The following is a 15,723-nucleotide window of genomic DNA, read 5'->3' on the forward strand; positions in this document are numbered from 1 at the left end:
ATATGAGGAATTTGAGAAACAAGACAGAGGATCATAGGGGAAGGGAGGGAACAATGAAACAAGACGAAACCGGAGAGGCAGACAAACCATACGAGACTCTTAATCTCAGGAAACAAACTGAGGATTGCTGGAGTGGAGGGGGGTGGGAGGGATGGGGTGGCTGGGTGATGGACATTGGGGAGGGTATGTACTATGGTGAGTGCTGTGAATTGTGTAAGACTGATGAATCACAGACCTGTACCCCTGAAACAAATAATACATTATATGTTAATAAAAAAAAAAAAAACCTAAACATTCCATCTCAAAATTGCTAGAACTCATACAGGAATTCAGCAAAGTGGCAGGATATAAAATCAATGCACAGAAATTTGTTGCATTTCTACACACTAACAGTGTGACTGAAGAAAGAGAAATTAAGGAATCAATTCCATTTACAATTGCACCAAAAACTTAAAGATACCTAGGAATAAACCTAAACAAAGAGGTAAAGAATCTGTACTCTGGAAACTATAGAACACTTATGAAAGAAAATGAGGAAGACACAAGGAAATGGAAAAACATTCCATGTTCATGGATTGGAAGAACAAATACTGTTAAAATATTTATGCTACCTAGACAATCTACACATTCAATGCAATACCTATCAAAATACCATCAACTTTTTACTCTGAGAAACAAACTGAGGGTTCTAGAGGGGAGGGGGGTGGGGGGAATGGGTCAGCCTGGTGATGGATATCAAAGAGGGCACGTACTGCATGGAGCACTGGGTGTTATACACAAACAATGAATCATGGAACACTACATCAAAAACTAATGATGTAATGTATGGTGATTAACATAACATAATAAAAAAAATACCATCAACTTTTTTCACAGAGCTGGAACAAATAATCCTAAAATTTGTATGGAACCAGAAAAGACCCTGAATAGCCAAAGGAATGTTGAAAAAGAAAACCAAAGCTGATGGCATCAGAATTTCAGACTTTGATGTATATTACAAGCTATAACCATCAGGAGAGTATGGTACTGGCACAAAAACAGACACATAGAGGAAAAGAACAGAATAAAGAATCCAGAAATGGACCCTCAATGCTATGGTCAATTAATCTTCGACAAAGCAGGAAAGAATATCCAATGGAAAAAAAACAGTCTCTTCAATAAATGGTGCTGGGAAAATTTGACAGCTATATACCGAAGAATTAAACTGTCTATTGACAGATGAATGGATAAAGATACACACACACACACACACACACACAGTGGAATATTACTCAGCCATCAGAAAGGGCAAATACTATTTATATCAACATGGCTGGAACTGGAGGGTATTATGCTGAGCACAATAAGTCAATCAGAGAAAGACAATTATCATATGGTTTCACTCATATGTGGAATATAAGAAACAGCTCAGAGGACAATAGGGGAAGGGAGGGAGGACTGAATGGGAAGTCATCAGAGAGGGAGAAAAACCATGAGAGATTCTTAACTACAGGGAACAAACTGAGGGTTGCTGGAGGTGAGGTGGGTGGGGTGATGGAGTAACAGGGTGATGGACATTAAGGAGGGTACATTGTGTGATGAGCACTAGGTGTTATACAGAACTAATAAATTATTAACACTACATCTGAAACTATGTATATACTATATGTTGGCTAATTAAATTTTAAAATAATAAAAAAATAATGAAACTGGTCCACTTTCTTACACCATACACAAAAATAAATTCAAGATGGATGACAGACCTAAATATGTCACAGGAATCCATCAAATTCCTCGAGAAGAACACAAGCAGCAACCTCTTTGACCCTGGCTGCTGCAACTTCTTGCAAGACATGTCTCCAAAGGAAGAGAAACAAAAGGAAAAATGAACTATTTGGACTTCAGTAAGATAAACATCTTTTGCACAGCAAAGGAAAAGGTCAACAAAACTAAAAGGCGGCATATGCAATGGGATAAGATAGTTGCAAATGTCTTATCAGATAAAGGGTTAGTATTCAGCATCTATACAGAACTTACCAAACTCAACACCAAAAAAACCAAAAACTCCAGTGAAGAAATGGGCAGAAGACATGAACAGACATTTCTTCAAGGAAGACATAGTAATGGCCAACAGGCACATGAAAAGATGTTCAACATCACTCGCATCAGGGAAATAGAAATCAAAACCACAATGAGATACCAGTTCACACCAGTCAGAATGGCTAAAATTAACAAGCCAGGAAACAACAGATGTTGGTGAGGCTGTGGAGAAAATGGAGCCCTCGTACACTGTTGTTGCCAGCTGGTACAGCTACTCTGGAAATCAGTATGGAGGTTCCTCAATAGGTTAAGAATAGAGCACTGGGTGTTACACGCAAACAGTGAATCATGGAACACTACATTAAAAACTAATGATGTATAGTGATTAACATAACATAATAAAAAAAATAGAGCTACCCTATGACCCAGCACTTGTACTACTGGTATTTACCCAAAGGATACAAACATAGTGATTTGAAGTGGTATCTGCACCCTACTGTTCATAGCAGCAATGTCTACAATAGCTAAACTGTGGAAAGAGCCAAGGTGTCCATCAACAGACGAATTAATAGGGGCACCTGGGTGGCTCAGTCAGTTGTGTCTGCCTTTGGCTCAGGTCATGATCCCATAGTTCTGGGATCAAGCCCTGGTTGGGGGGGTCCCTGCTCAGCAGGGAACCTGTTTCTCCCTCTCCCTCTGCCTGCCACTTCCTCCGCCTGTGCTCTCTCTCTCTGTCAAATAAATAAATTTTTTTTTAAAGATTTTTATTTATTTGTTTAACACAGAGAGAGAGAGCACAAGTAGGCAGAGCAGCAGAGAGAGGGAGAGGGAGAAGCAGGCTCTCCGCCAAGCAGGGAGACTGGAGCCTGATGCGGGGCTCGATCCCAGGACCCCGGGACCACGACCTGAGCCGAAGGCAGCCGCTTAACGACTGAGCCACCCGGGCACCCCATAAATAAATAAAATTTTTAAACAACCAGATGAATAGATAAAGAAGATGTGAGATATATATATATATATAATGGATTATTACTCATCCATTAAAAAAATGAAACCTTACCATTTGCAATGATGTGGATGGAAGTAGAGGGTATTAGTCTAAGTGAAATAAGTCAACTGGAGAAAGACAAATGTCATATGATTTCACTCATGTGGAATTTAAGAAACAAAACAGGAACATAGGGAAGGGAGGGAAAAAATAAAATAAGACGAAATCAGAGAGGGAAACAAACCATAAAAGACTCTAAACTAAAGAAAACAAATAGGGTTGCTGGAGGGGAGGTGGCGGGGATAGGGTAACAGGGTGATGGGCATTAAGGAGGGCAGTTGATGTAATGAGCACTGGGTGTTACATGCAAATGATGAATCACTAAACTCTACCTCTGAAACTAAGTAAATGCTATATGTTAATTGAATTTAAATAAAATGGAATAAAAATTTTAAAAAGATGTAGTATATTATATACATATATATACCATCTATATGTAAGTATATAGTGGAATATTATGCAGCCATCGAAAAAATGAAATCTTGCCATTTGCAATGACGTGGATGGTACTAGAGGATATTACCCTAAGTGAACTAAGTCGGTCAGAGAAAGACAAGTACCGTATGATTTCACTCATATGTGGAATTTAAGAAACAAACATGAACATAGGGGAAGGGAATGAAAAATAAAATGACAGGAAAACAGAGGGAGGAAAAGTGTAGAGACTCTTAACTATAGGGAACAAACAGGGTTGCTGGAGGGGAGGTGGGTGGGGAAATGGGGTAGTTGGGTGATGGGCATTAAGGAGGGCACTTGAAATAATAAGCACTGGGTGTTCTATGTGACTGTTGAGTCACTGAATTCTACCTCTGAAACTAATAATACAGTATACGTTAATTAAATTGAATTTAAATAAAAAATAAAAAATTAAAGTTACTTATTAAGTTAAAAAATAGAAGTGTTTTCTAATGTATGTATGGAAAGAAAAAAATGTCATATAATTAACTCAATGAAAGAACATTGTGTACAAAGCATCTCTCAACTAACATCTTCCTTCATGAAGATAGAAGGGTTTTCAAATGTATTTATGGAAAATAAGGAAAATGCAATATACTCAGTGAAACAACACTGTGAAGAAGATCTTTCAACTAATATCTCTTTACATGAAGTGATGTGTTTTCAGACATTTTACATGAAGAGATGTGTTTTCAGACATCTTACATGAAGATAGAAGTGTTTTCTAAAGTAGGTGTGGAGACATAAAGAAAATGTCGTAATCTTACATCTGTAAAGCAACACTGTGTAGAAACTATCTTTCAACTAAGATTTTCTTTCCTTAAGATAGAAGTGATTTCTAATATACGTATGGAAACATTAAAAATGCCATATAATTAACTCAATGAAACACTTTGTAAAAAAACATCTTTCTTTTCTTTTTTCCCCAAGATTTTATTTATTTGAGAGAGCAAGAACACGAGCCTTGTGAAGGGCAGAGGGAGAAGCAGACTCCTGACTGAGCAGGGAGCCTGATGCAGGGCTCGAAAGTGGGACTCCATATAATCAACTCAACGAAAGAACATTATTTACAAAGCATCTCTCAACTAACATCTTCTTTCATAACAATAGATGGGTTTTCAAAAGTTTATGTGGATACAGAAGGAAAATTTTATATTCTCAGTGAAACAACAGTGTAGGAAGGATCTTTCTACTAACCTGTTCTCTCATGATATAGGTGCGTTTTCAAACACCTTCTCATATGAAGATAGAGGTGTTTTCTAATGTATGTGTGGAAACTAAAGGAAAATGCCATATACTTAATGGAACAATACTGTGTAAAAGCATCTTTCAACTACCCCCAATGTTTATAGCATCAATATGCAACTAAATCCTACCTCTGAAAATAATAACACAGTATATGAAAATTGAATTTAAATTTTAAAAAGTAGAAGAAAATAAATGGGTTATGGGAATTAAGGAGGGTACTTGTGATGAATACTAGTTTTTATACATAAGTGATGAATCACTAAATTTTACTCCTGAAACCAATATTACAGTATATATTAAGTATCTACAATTTAAATTAAAACTTAGAAAAAAAAGGGTGCCTGGGTGGCTCAGTTGGTTAAGCGACTGCCTTCGGCTCAGGTCATGATCCCAGGGTCCTGGGATCGAGTCCCGCATCGGGCTCCCCCTGCTCTGCGGGGAGCCTGCTTCTCCCTCTGCCTCTGCCTGCCACTCACCCTGCTTGTGCTCTCTCTCTGTCAAATAAATAAATAAAATCTTTGAAAAAAAAAAACTTAAAAGTAAATTATAAAGTGGTAATTAATTTGAAATCTTTCTTATTTATTTATTTTACATAGATTTTATTTTTTTAACTTAAATTCAATTAACCAACATATAATTTCATCGTTAGTTCTTATTTATTAATATAAGCCTTATGGCTATAAAGTTCCCCTTGCCAGCAAAACTGCTGCATCCCATAAGTTTTGGTATGTTCTGTTTTCCTTTTCATTTATCTCCAAGTATATTCTAGTTTCCCTTGTGATTTCTTCTTTGATCCTTTGGTTAGTTAAGTCTCTTGTCTAATTTCCAAAATTTTGTGAACATTCCAGGGTTTTTGTTTTGTTTTGTTTTGTTATTTATTTCTAACTCACCCCATCATTGTCAAAGATATCATGATAGCATCTTTCTTTTTTTTTTAATTAATTAATTTATTTTTATTCTTATGTTAATCCCTATACATTACATCATTAGTTCTAGATGAAGTGTTCCATGATTCATTGTTTGTGCATAACACCCAGTGCTCCATGCAGAATGTGCCCTCCTCAATACCCACCACCAGGCTAACCCATCCTCCCACCCCCATCCCCTCTAGAACCCTGTTTGTTTTTCAGAGTCCATCGTCTCTCATGGTTCGTCTACCCCTCCGATTTCCCCCGCTTCATTCTTACCCTCCCGCTACCTTCTTCTTCTTCTTCTTTTTTTTTATTCTTATGTTAATCCCCATACATTACATCATTAGTTTTAGATGAAGTGTTCCATGATTCATTGTTTGTGCACAACACCCAGTGCTCCATGCAGAATGTGCCCTCCTCAATACCCACCACCAGGCTAACCCATCCTCCCACCCCCCTCCCCTCTAGAACCCTCAGTTTGTTTTTCAGAGTCCATCATCTCTCATGGTTCGTCCACCCCTCCGATTTCCCCCGCTTCATTCTTCCCCTCCCGCTACCTTCTTCTCCTTCTTCTTCTTCTTCTTCTTCTTCTTCTTCTTCTTCTTCTTCTTCTTCTTCTTCTTCTTCTTCTTCTTCTTCTTCTTCTTTTTTCCTTAACATATATTGCATTATTTGTTTCAGAGGTACAGATCTGAGATCCAACAGTCTTTGATAGCATCTTTCTAAATCTATTGAGATTTAATTTGTGACGTGACATATGGCCTGTTCTTGAGAATCTTTCAAGAGCTTCCCATTTGTAATATGAAAATGGCCACCAGGAGCAGAGGGCAGGAAGAAGTCAAAGAAAGAGACCGGCCACTCACTCCAGGTTGGTAGGTGGCAGTTTCAATAAGCAACGTGAACTTACATGTAAGGCTTGTCTTGAGTGGCAGCAAGAGAAAAGAATTCCCACACCTGCCTACCAAATATTAGAAGTTAAATATACAGTCACATATACTGTGCAGGTATTTTCAACACGACATCACCATTTCAAGGCTGTGTTCTTGAGCAGCCTCTAGGAGTGGTAAAGGCAAATGGAACCCACATTTAAGGACAACAGATGCAATGAGAAGCCTGGATCTGGCTTACAGGTCATTTGGTGGTCACATCTTTTTGATGATGTTCCCCAAAATGCCACCCCTCATGACTGGCTTTTACAGTCTCATCTGCTCCCTTTCCTGCAATGGGCTCTGAGTGGTCAGCAAGACGTAGCGTGGAGGCGGATCTGTAGTTGTTGTCTGGTTGCATTGGAGGCTGATGCTAAGCAACGGTGCAGACATATGAAAGGGAAAACACAGCTTAAGAAAACAATTCCCCAAATTAGTGACAACTTTTTCCATCCAGAGCCCCAGGATCCAAACCATACACTTTTTAAATCTCCTAGGCTGGGGGTTGGATAACTCAGGGATAACTCAGGATAACTCATGTGGTTTAATAAAGATGATATATTAGCAGACGCACCAGGTATTAGCCTACACCACTGTTTGGATAATGCACAGGTACCTACTTGTGAGGCAGTAATAATGTCTAAGACCATTTTATTTTGGAGGACAGCTTTTCTCATCAGAGGCTTTTCAGTGTTCAGTAAGAACAGGATTTGTTGGCTATTATTTAATGCTTGTTGAATGAGTTTAGTAGGTTTCTATGTGTGCTATAACATCCCCCTGGCCTGTGGAAGGAACAAAGATAGTGGCCAAATGGTCATACTAGTGAAAAATCATTTCTATCTGGACTTAAGGAGAGAGAGGTTGGCAGCTTTAGAAACTTGACTTGATTGTATAAACCATACATGCTGGCCAGGCTAGAGAAAATCGGCAAGCATGAGAAGATAAACTGGGGATGGGCTATGCCAGTCTGAGATGCCCACGTTCTCCCCTCTTTCAGGGTGTTTCTTCCATTTCAAGCATAGGGTATTTCAACAATCCAGCTTGCAGATGGACGATGAGATCCAAGCAGGGGGTTGAGCAGTTTCCCTTCACCCAAGGGTGCAAAGTAGCTTACCCATCCCAGAGGAATGTCACCTTGTAAATTTCAACAGATAATTCATTTTCCAGATAATTCCTAGGGCTTGGTGTTCTCAACAGCATAACATGTTGATCCTAAGTGAGAGTCAGGGTAAAGGCTGTTTCCCACAATTTTTACTTCTTTATTGTGCTAGATATTTCATCAGTGGGGGGGGAGGGCAGTCTGGTATATGGAGCAATATGCCCTACTGGTTCATTACCTAAAGGTATTAAAGCCTGAGACAGTACTTTAGTACACCAGCCAAGATCATTTTTCTTGTTAGTAATTTAATTTGTTACTTTAATATTCCTTTTTTAAATTTTCTACTAACCCAGCCATTTGTGGGCTATAGGGGAGGTAAAACTTCCATTCAGTGTCATGTTCTTTTGCCCATTCTTGCATATTATACCTTTGAAATGTGACCCCCCCCCCCATCACTGTCTATTTTATGAAGGTATCCATGCATAGTACTCAGTTTCTCTAATTCCCTAGTGGTGGCAGCCTGGATTGTATGGCAGCAAGGGAAAGCTTGGGTTAGGCCAGATGCAGTGACCACAGAAACCAGGGCATATTTAGAACATTCACTCAAAGGACAATCAATCTGCATTGCAATCTCTTACTGGTTAGGAATTCCAGGGAATGGCTCCAGATGTTTTTGGCAGTTTCTTTGGACATTGTTTAGAACTCCCAGGACAGGCTGTTACTGCATTAACCAAGTCAATGTACTTCAAGGGCAGTTCAGCATGCCTGGCAAAATGCCATTTCATCTGGGTATTGCAGTGGCCATTCTTTCTATGCACCCAATGATGTATCTATTGAAGGGCCAGTAGTTAAAGCTTATACCCAAGCTAGGGCATCAGCTTTCTGATTGCCGAGAGATGTCAGTGTCTTGTAAGCTTGTACAACGAAAACAGTGAAGGCTGCCTTAGGCTCCTACAGACAGACCCAACTATCTTTCCACATATCTTGACTCCATAATGGTTTATTCATAATCATCCAAACATTCAGCTTTCCATTGTCTGAGCCATATGGTTAATCTCTTTAGACAAGCCCAACTACAGTGCAAAGAGTTAACAGCCAGACTGCTGCTTTCCACCGACTGCTATGGTTTTTTCCTGTTTCCATCCAGATGGTGTCAGTATTGGGCTGAATAGTGATTGCAGTCTTTGTGAGTAGCTTCCCTTGACTAGATCCAACAGTATACCAAGTATCAGTGGGAATCTCCCCTACCCACTCTTTATAGGCTGTAGAGGCCACCATCAGGTACAGGTGTGGGGGCATCTGGAGGTTCTATATACTCCATAGGGCCTGATAGTGCCTGTATTTCTAGAGACAGGGGGCTGGTGGACAGGGTGCTCCTCTGCTGAAAATGGGCATGCCACTTACTCAAAGTATGGGTTTGAGCCATAGCAGGGATGGGTTAGTGGACATATTTTCAATCCTCTCCTTGATAGGCATAGAAATTCTCATCACAGTGCTTTCTTTAGTGAGAGGCTCCATCTGGAGGAGTGCTGTGAACACTGCTAGAAACTGTTGTTCTACGGTGGTATGTAGGATTTTCACCAAAATCCTAAAGGTATTCTCTCCTTCTGTTGTCCCTGCCACCATGCCCAACCCATGCCTTCTGGAGTCAAAGACCTATCTAACTCAAATAGGAGCCTTGCTTGACAGAACACAGAGCTTTAATCTGCTTTACTATTACTTTTACTTTCTCAAAGTTGGCTTGCTTGTCCGATCCCCCATCCCAGATATATATATATATTTTTTTTTTAATCAGGTGATATAAAGTATGGAGACACTGTGCCAGGTGGGGAATAAAAGTCCTCCAAAACCCCCAAATCCCTACAGAAGCTCGTACCTCTTTCACCTTCTTAGAGTTTGGGTAGGCTTGCATCTTTTAAATCACATCTTTTGGAATAATATGAGTCTTGCCTAGCTAAAACCTTAAGGTAGTGACTGTGCCTTGAATTTTCCATGGATTTATTTTACATCCTTTCTCTTGCAGATGTTCCAGCAAAGACGGCAATGTGCCCTGGAGGAGAGGCAAATCTTTACATCTTAGAATTATGTCATAAATATTAACGGTCCCTTCTCACCGATGTGGAACAGGAGAACAGAGATAGATCCCCAGATACCATCCATGACATATGGGGGGGTGCTATTCAGGTACCTGTGGGGGGAGAGGGGATTGGAAAGCTCATCATTGTCCCTTCCACTTGAAAGCAAATTGATCTTAGTTATCAGACCTGTACTCACCAAAGTCTTTTCTATGGATTTCCTGAAAGATGAAGCAGTTTGGCAGAGAACGTTTTTCTTGCCAAAGCATCAGAACAGCAACAACAGACGTTTAACGAAAGACTTAAAAATGGCCAGAGTTAAAGATTTTATAAGAGTTCATTATAATGCAGTTGACAAGGTACAGTCATCTGTATGTTAAAGAGTCTTCCTCTACCTCTCTTTTATTTTCTTCAGCCTCTGTGGGCAATGTTTTGATCACCTGCTGGGGCTAAGTTTACATTTCAAAGACAAAAGATTTACAACTTCAAAGGACATGTTCATGTACCTTCTTATGAATTTTATTTAACTGTCTTTCTGAGTTTACTTGTAGCTTGTCGAGTTTCTTCAGTATTGCTATTTTGAATTTTTTATCAGCTGGATTGCAGATTTGTTTTTTTCCAGTTGCTGGAGAAATACTGATAGCTTTTGACAATGACATAATTTCTTGACTCAGAAATTCTTTGTATTACTATATTGCTGTTTTCACATTTGAAGTATCTTTACTGGTTCTTCAGATAAGGAACTATGTATTGATGCTGCTTTCAATGGAGATCATAAGTTTATTATAGATAGACTTGTTCTATTGAATGGGAGAAAATATTTATAAATTACATATCTGAGGGGCACTTGGGTGGCTCAGTCAGTTAAGTGTGTTCAACTCTCAATTTTGGCTCAGGTTGTGATCTCAGGGTCATGAGATCAAGCCCTGCATCGGGCTCTGTGCTCAGCGGGGAGTCTACTTTCTCCCTCTCCCTCTCTCTTCCTTTCCCTCTAGCCCTCCCCCAACTCATGTGCTCTCTCTCTCCCTAAAATAAATAAATAGGGGTAACTGGTTGATGGGTATTAAGGAGGGCACAGGATATAATGAGCACTGGGTGTTATATACAACTGATGAATCACTGAACTCTACCTCTGAAACTAATAACACACTATATGTTAATTAATTGACTTTACATAAAATAAAATATTTTTAAAATTACATATAAAGAATTAAAAAAATATATATATCTGATAAGGGATTAATATACAGAATATATAGAGAACTCCTAAAACTCCAAACAAACAACCTAGTTAAAAATGGACAAAGTACTGGAATAAACACTTCTTCTAGGAAGATATATAAATGCCTAATAAGCACATTAGAAGATGCTCAATATTACTAATTGTGAGGGAAATGCAAATCAAACAACAGTGAGGTATCACCTCACACCTAGTACAATAAATATTATTAAGAAAAAAATAGAGGGGCACCTGGGCAGCTCAGTCACTTAACTCTCTGACTCTTGGTTTTGGCTCAGGTTATGATTTCAGGGTCATGAGATTGAGTCCCAGGTTGGATTCCACACTCAGTGGGGAGTCTGCTTGAGATTCTCTTTCCCTCCCCACTGTCCCTCCCCCTGCTTTCTCGTGCACTCTCTCTCTCTTAAATAAATAAATAAATCTTTAAAAAAAAGAAAGAAGAGAAAAAATAGAAAACAACAAGTGTGGCTGTTAGCAAGAAAGTGGAGAAATTGGAATCTTTGTTCAGTTGTTGGTAATGTAAAATGGTACAGCTTCTGTGAAATCAATCTACCATTTTCACCAAAAATTAAATATAAAATTACCCTATAATCTAGCAATTCTACTTCTAGGTATATATCTAAAAGAATTGAAAGCAGATTCTCAAAAAGGTATCTGTACAATTATGTTTATAACAGCATTATTCATGATAGCTCTAATGTGGAAATAACCCAAGGGTCCACTGACAAACAAATAAACAACATGTGCTATATACCTACAGTAGAATATAATTTAGCTTTGAAAAAGCAGGAACTTTTGACATATAATATGGATAAACCTTGACGACATTATACCAAGTGAAATAAGCCAGTCACAAAAAAGATTATTACTTTGTGATTCCATTTGTACAAAACACCTAGAATAGTTAGATGCATAAAGATAAAAAGTAGAATCATAGTTGCCAGGTGTTGGGAGGAGAAGGAAAAAGGGGAATCATTGTTTAATGAATACAGTTTCAGTTTTGAAAGATGAAAAGCATTCTGGAGATGGATGGTGATGATGGTTTCACCATATGAACATACATAATATCACCAGACTGTACACTTAAAATGATTAAGATGGTAAAGTTATATTAAGGGATTTTACCGAGGTCAAAATATGTTATTAAAAGAAAATAAAAAGCAATGGGAAGAAATTCGGGAGTTTTTAAGCAAAGAAGGAGATGATTTTTCCCCCTGTATTTTAGAAAGATTATTTTGTCAGCAGCATGGAGAACAGATTGAAAGCAAGTAACACAGAAAATATTGAGAGAAGATGTAAAGACCTGAACTAGGAATATTTTTTTGTGTAAGATAGAGTAAAGGGCACACTCAAGAGACTCTTATGCAATATAATTAATAAGCACCTTGAGAGGTTAAGAGACAGAGGAATAGATGGAAAGCTCTCAGGATTTGGTCTGGTAACCTTTACAAGGTGGAGAAAACAGGAAAAGGGGCTGGCAAAGAAGATATAAAGTTCAGGGTTTTACCTGAGCTTGAAGATATATTACCCAAATGAAATTCTCTAGTAGGACACTGGATGTGGCTATGTTAGTGTGCTCAGAAATACCGTGGATTGAGATAACGATTTGAGGATCATGACCATATCAATGGTAAAGATCTGAAAATGAAAGAAATCATCCACAGAGGCTCTACAGATATTCCACAGGAGGTAAAAGGAGTATTTCATCTTCCCAAAGGTACAAGTCCCTTACTAAAATTTTTCTTATATATTAACTTGAATTAAACCTTTAATTTGATGTGAAATAATGATTAATACTTTTCTAGGAATTATTTTTCACACTATAAATCTGCAAGTAACTATAGTCTTTGATAAGAAAATAAATCTTCTGAGGGTAAGAGTTATAACATTAATTAAAAAAATATTCTCAACACAAGAAACAACAGGTGTTGGTGAAGGTACACTGTTGTTGGGAATGCAAACTGGTGCAGCCACTCTGGAGAACAGTTTGGAGGGTCCTCAAAAAGGTAAAAATAGAACTACCCTATGACCCAGCAATTGCAGTACTAGGTGTTTACCCAAAGGATACAAAAATACTGATTCAAAGGGATACTTGCACCCCAATGTTTATAGCAGCATTATCAGTAATAGTCAAACTATGGAGAGAGCCCAATGTCCATCGACTGATGAATGGATAAAGAAGATGTGAAATTTATAGATATAATTATATATATAATGGAATATTACTCAGCCATCAAAAAATTGAAATCTTGTTATTTGCAACAATGTGGTTGGAGCTAGAGTGTATTATGCTAAGTGAAATAAGTTAGTCAGAGAAAGACAAATACCATATGATCCCCCTCATGTGGAATTTAAGAAAGAAAACAGATAGATGAACATATGGGAAGGGGGGAAGAAAAAAGGGAGAAATGGAAACAAGCTATAAGAAACTCTTAACAATAGGGGACAAACTGAGGGTTGATGGAAGGATGGGTGGGGGATGGGCTTGATGGGTGATGGCTATTAAAGAGGGACTTGGAATGAACACTGGGTGTTGTATGTAAGTGATGAATCACTGAATTCTACTCCAGAAACCAATACTGCACTGTATGTTAACTAAAATTTAAATTAAAAAAATAGTCTATTAATATCTGTGGATATTGCATGTTTGGAAGTAGTGCAATGATGTCATAGCACATATTCTTAGAAAACATACACTTGCAATTTTTCTACTTAGTCCAGAATTTAATAGCTAATTATTCTAATTATTAGAAACATCTAGTTCTATGAAAATGGTGGGAACTGGTAGAATATTAGCTGTATTTATGATGAGGAGTTTAGGCAGCCTGAAGGCAAAGTTATTGAGGAAGACATTTTCTCTCCTAACAAAACCTTTGCAGAGCCAAACACTAAAATGTTTTGTTTTGTTTTTGCAGAAACTATTCTGTAGTAAGTGGTCAGCAGTTCTTCAAGGAGGGTGTCAATATTGGGAAAGGGTTCCTGTTGAACACCATGAAAAGGTAGTGATTTTCCTCCTTGGATAGGAATAAACCATCAAGTAGTCAATAAATATTCTTGGAGTCAAATCTGTAGAAGGAAAGTAAGACACACCCATAGCACTATGGTAATTCATGGTTTAGAGAAGGCTATGATAGTGGGGGAGAGAATTATCTCTGAGTTTTGGGATGCAGAAATTGGCAGTTCACTTTGGCAAATACTCTGGGAGGGCTCATCCCTGTAGTTATCCAAGATTTCATTCAGGGATAAATACCACATTGAACATGTTGGGCAGAGCTTTCCAGAGAAACCAGTGTGATTGGAGTGTCCAGAGAAAAAAACCTGATGGAACTTTGGAGGCCAAAAGTAGAATAAAACATCTTAGGAGTCTTCATATATCTAAATGCTATCAGGAGAGAGGAGGCAAGATGGTGGAAGAGTAGGGGACCTAGTTTTATCTGGTCTCCATAATTTAGCTAGATAACTATCAAATCTTTCTGAACACCTGTGAATTCAACCTGAGATGTAAGAAAAGAACTGCTGGAATTCTACAAATAGTAAAGCAACCACTTTTTACAAGGTAGGAGGTGTGGAGAAGTGAATCTGAGGGGATATATTGGAAAACAAATGGTGGGGGAGGGAGTTTCTGTAAGCTGGCTACCAGAAAGTGATATAGCCCTGGAGCACAAAATTAGAACCTATAGAAATCTGCTCCAGTGAGAGACATCCCTGCCTGAAAAGTACTCAGGTGGTGAAGTGGGGCAGAATCCTAGGTGGGACAGTGTGGTCTCAGAATCACCAGGGTCACAGAAAGAACAGGGTGTCTGAGCCAGCAGAGTTCCCAAGCATTGGAGTGGGGAAACTGATGAGGTTCAGTGAGCCTGGGAAGGATACCTCAGCTCAGTTTGCCATAAATTGCAAGCCACAGCATAATCGGCAACTGCTCTCCATGCAGGAGCCCTGCAAAGGACAGAAACTCCGCAACCCTCCACCTTCCCTGGGAGGATCAGTGTGGGCACCAACCACAGGGGTCTGCAGAGTTTGACACACACACAAAAGTGAAGACCACTTATCCCTGAGGATTTACTTGAAGACAGGGGACTGTGATCATTCAGCTCCAGAGCTGGAGATTGGGGCTGGCCGTTTTTATTTTCAACTTCTAAAGACGCCAGGAAAGCCTTCAGTGAAGAAAAGCCACATAGAACAACCTGAAGCACCTTACACTGAGCCTCAACCCCTAGCAAGGGGTGGTGCAACTCTGCCCAGACAAAAACACCTGAGAATCAATGCAGCCGACCCCTCCCCAAGAAGACCAGCTGGAAGAACAGGGAACACCAAGTTTACAGAGCACACAGAACTGCAAACTCCAGCACTAGGGGAAAATAGTATATAGAATTTGAGGTTTCTTCTCATGATTCATTTATCTTTCAGTTCAAAATTTTCCTTTTCTTTTTTCTTTTTTTTCCTTTTCAACTTGTTTCTTATTTTACCAACTTCATTTTTAAGTCCCTTTTTTTAACTTTCACTTTTTACATTTATATTTTATAGATATATTCTTCATTTTTGGCTTCTTTTCACTCTACTCAATTTTATTTTTGTATATATTCAAGTTTTGCTTTCTTTGCAATATTGGGATTTAGTATCTTCTAACACACAGACCAAAATACACTCAGGACCAAGTGCATCACCCTGTTTTGTCCAGCTGGGAGATTATATTCTCTCCCC

This window comes from Mirounga angustirostris, unplaced genomic scaffold (assembly GCF_029215605.1).
Source record: "Mirounga angustirostris isolate CCGP_5_RB_7025 unplaced genomic scaffold, mMirAng1.0.hap1 SCAF_12, whole genome shotgun sequence".
Taxonomy (NCBI): domain Eukaryota; kingdom Metazoa; phylum Chordata; class Mammalia; order Carnivora; family Phocidae; genus Mirounga; species Mirounga angustirostris.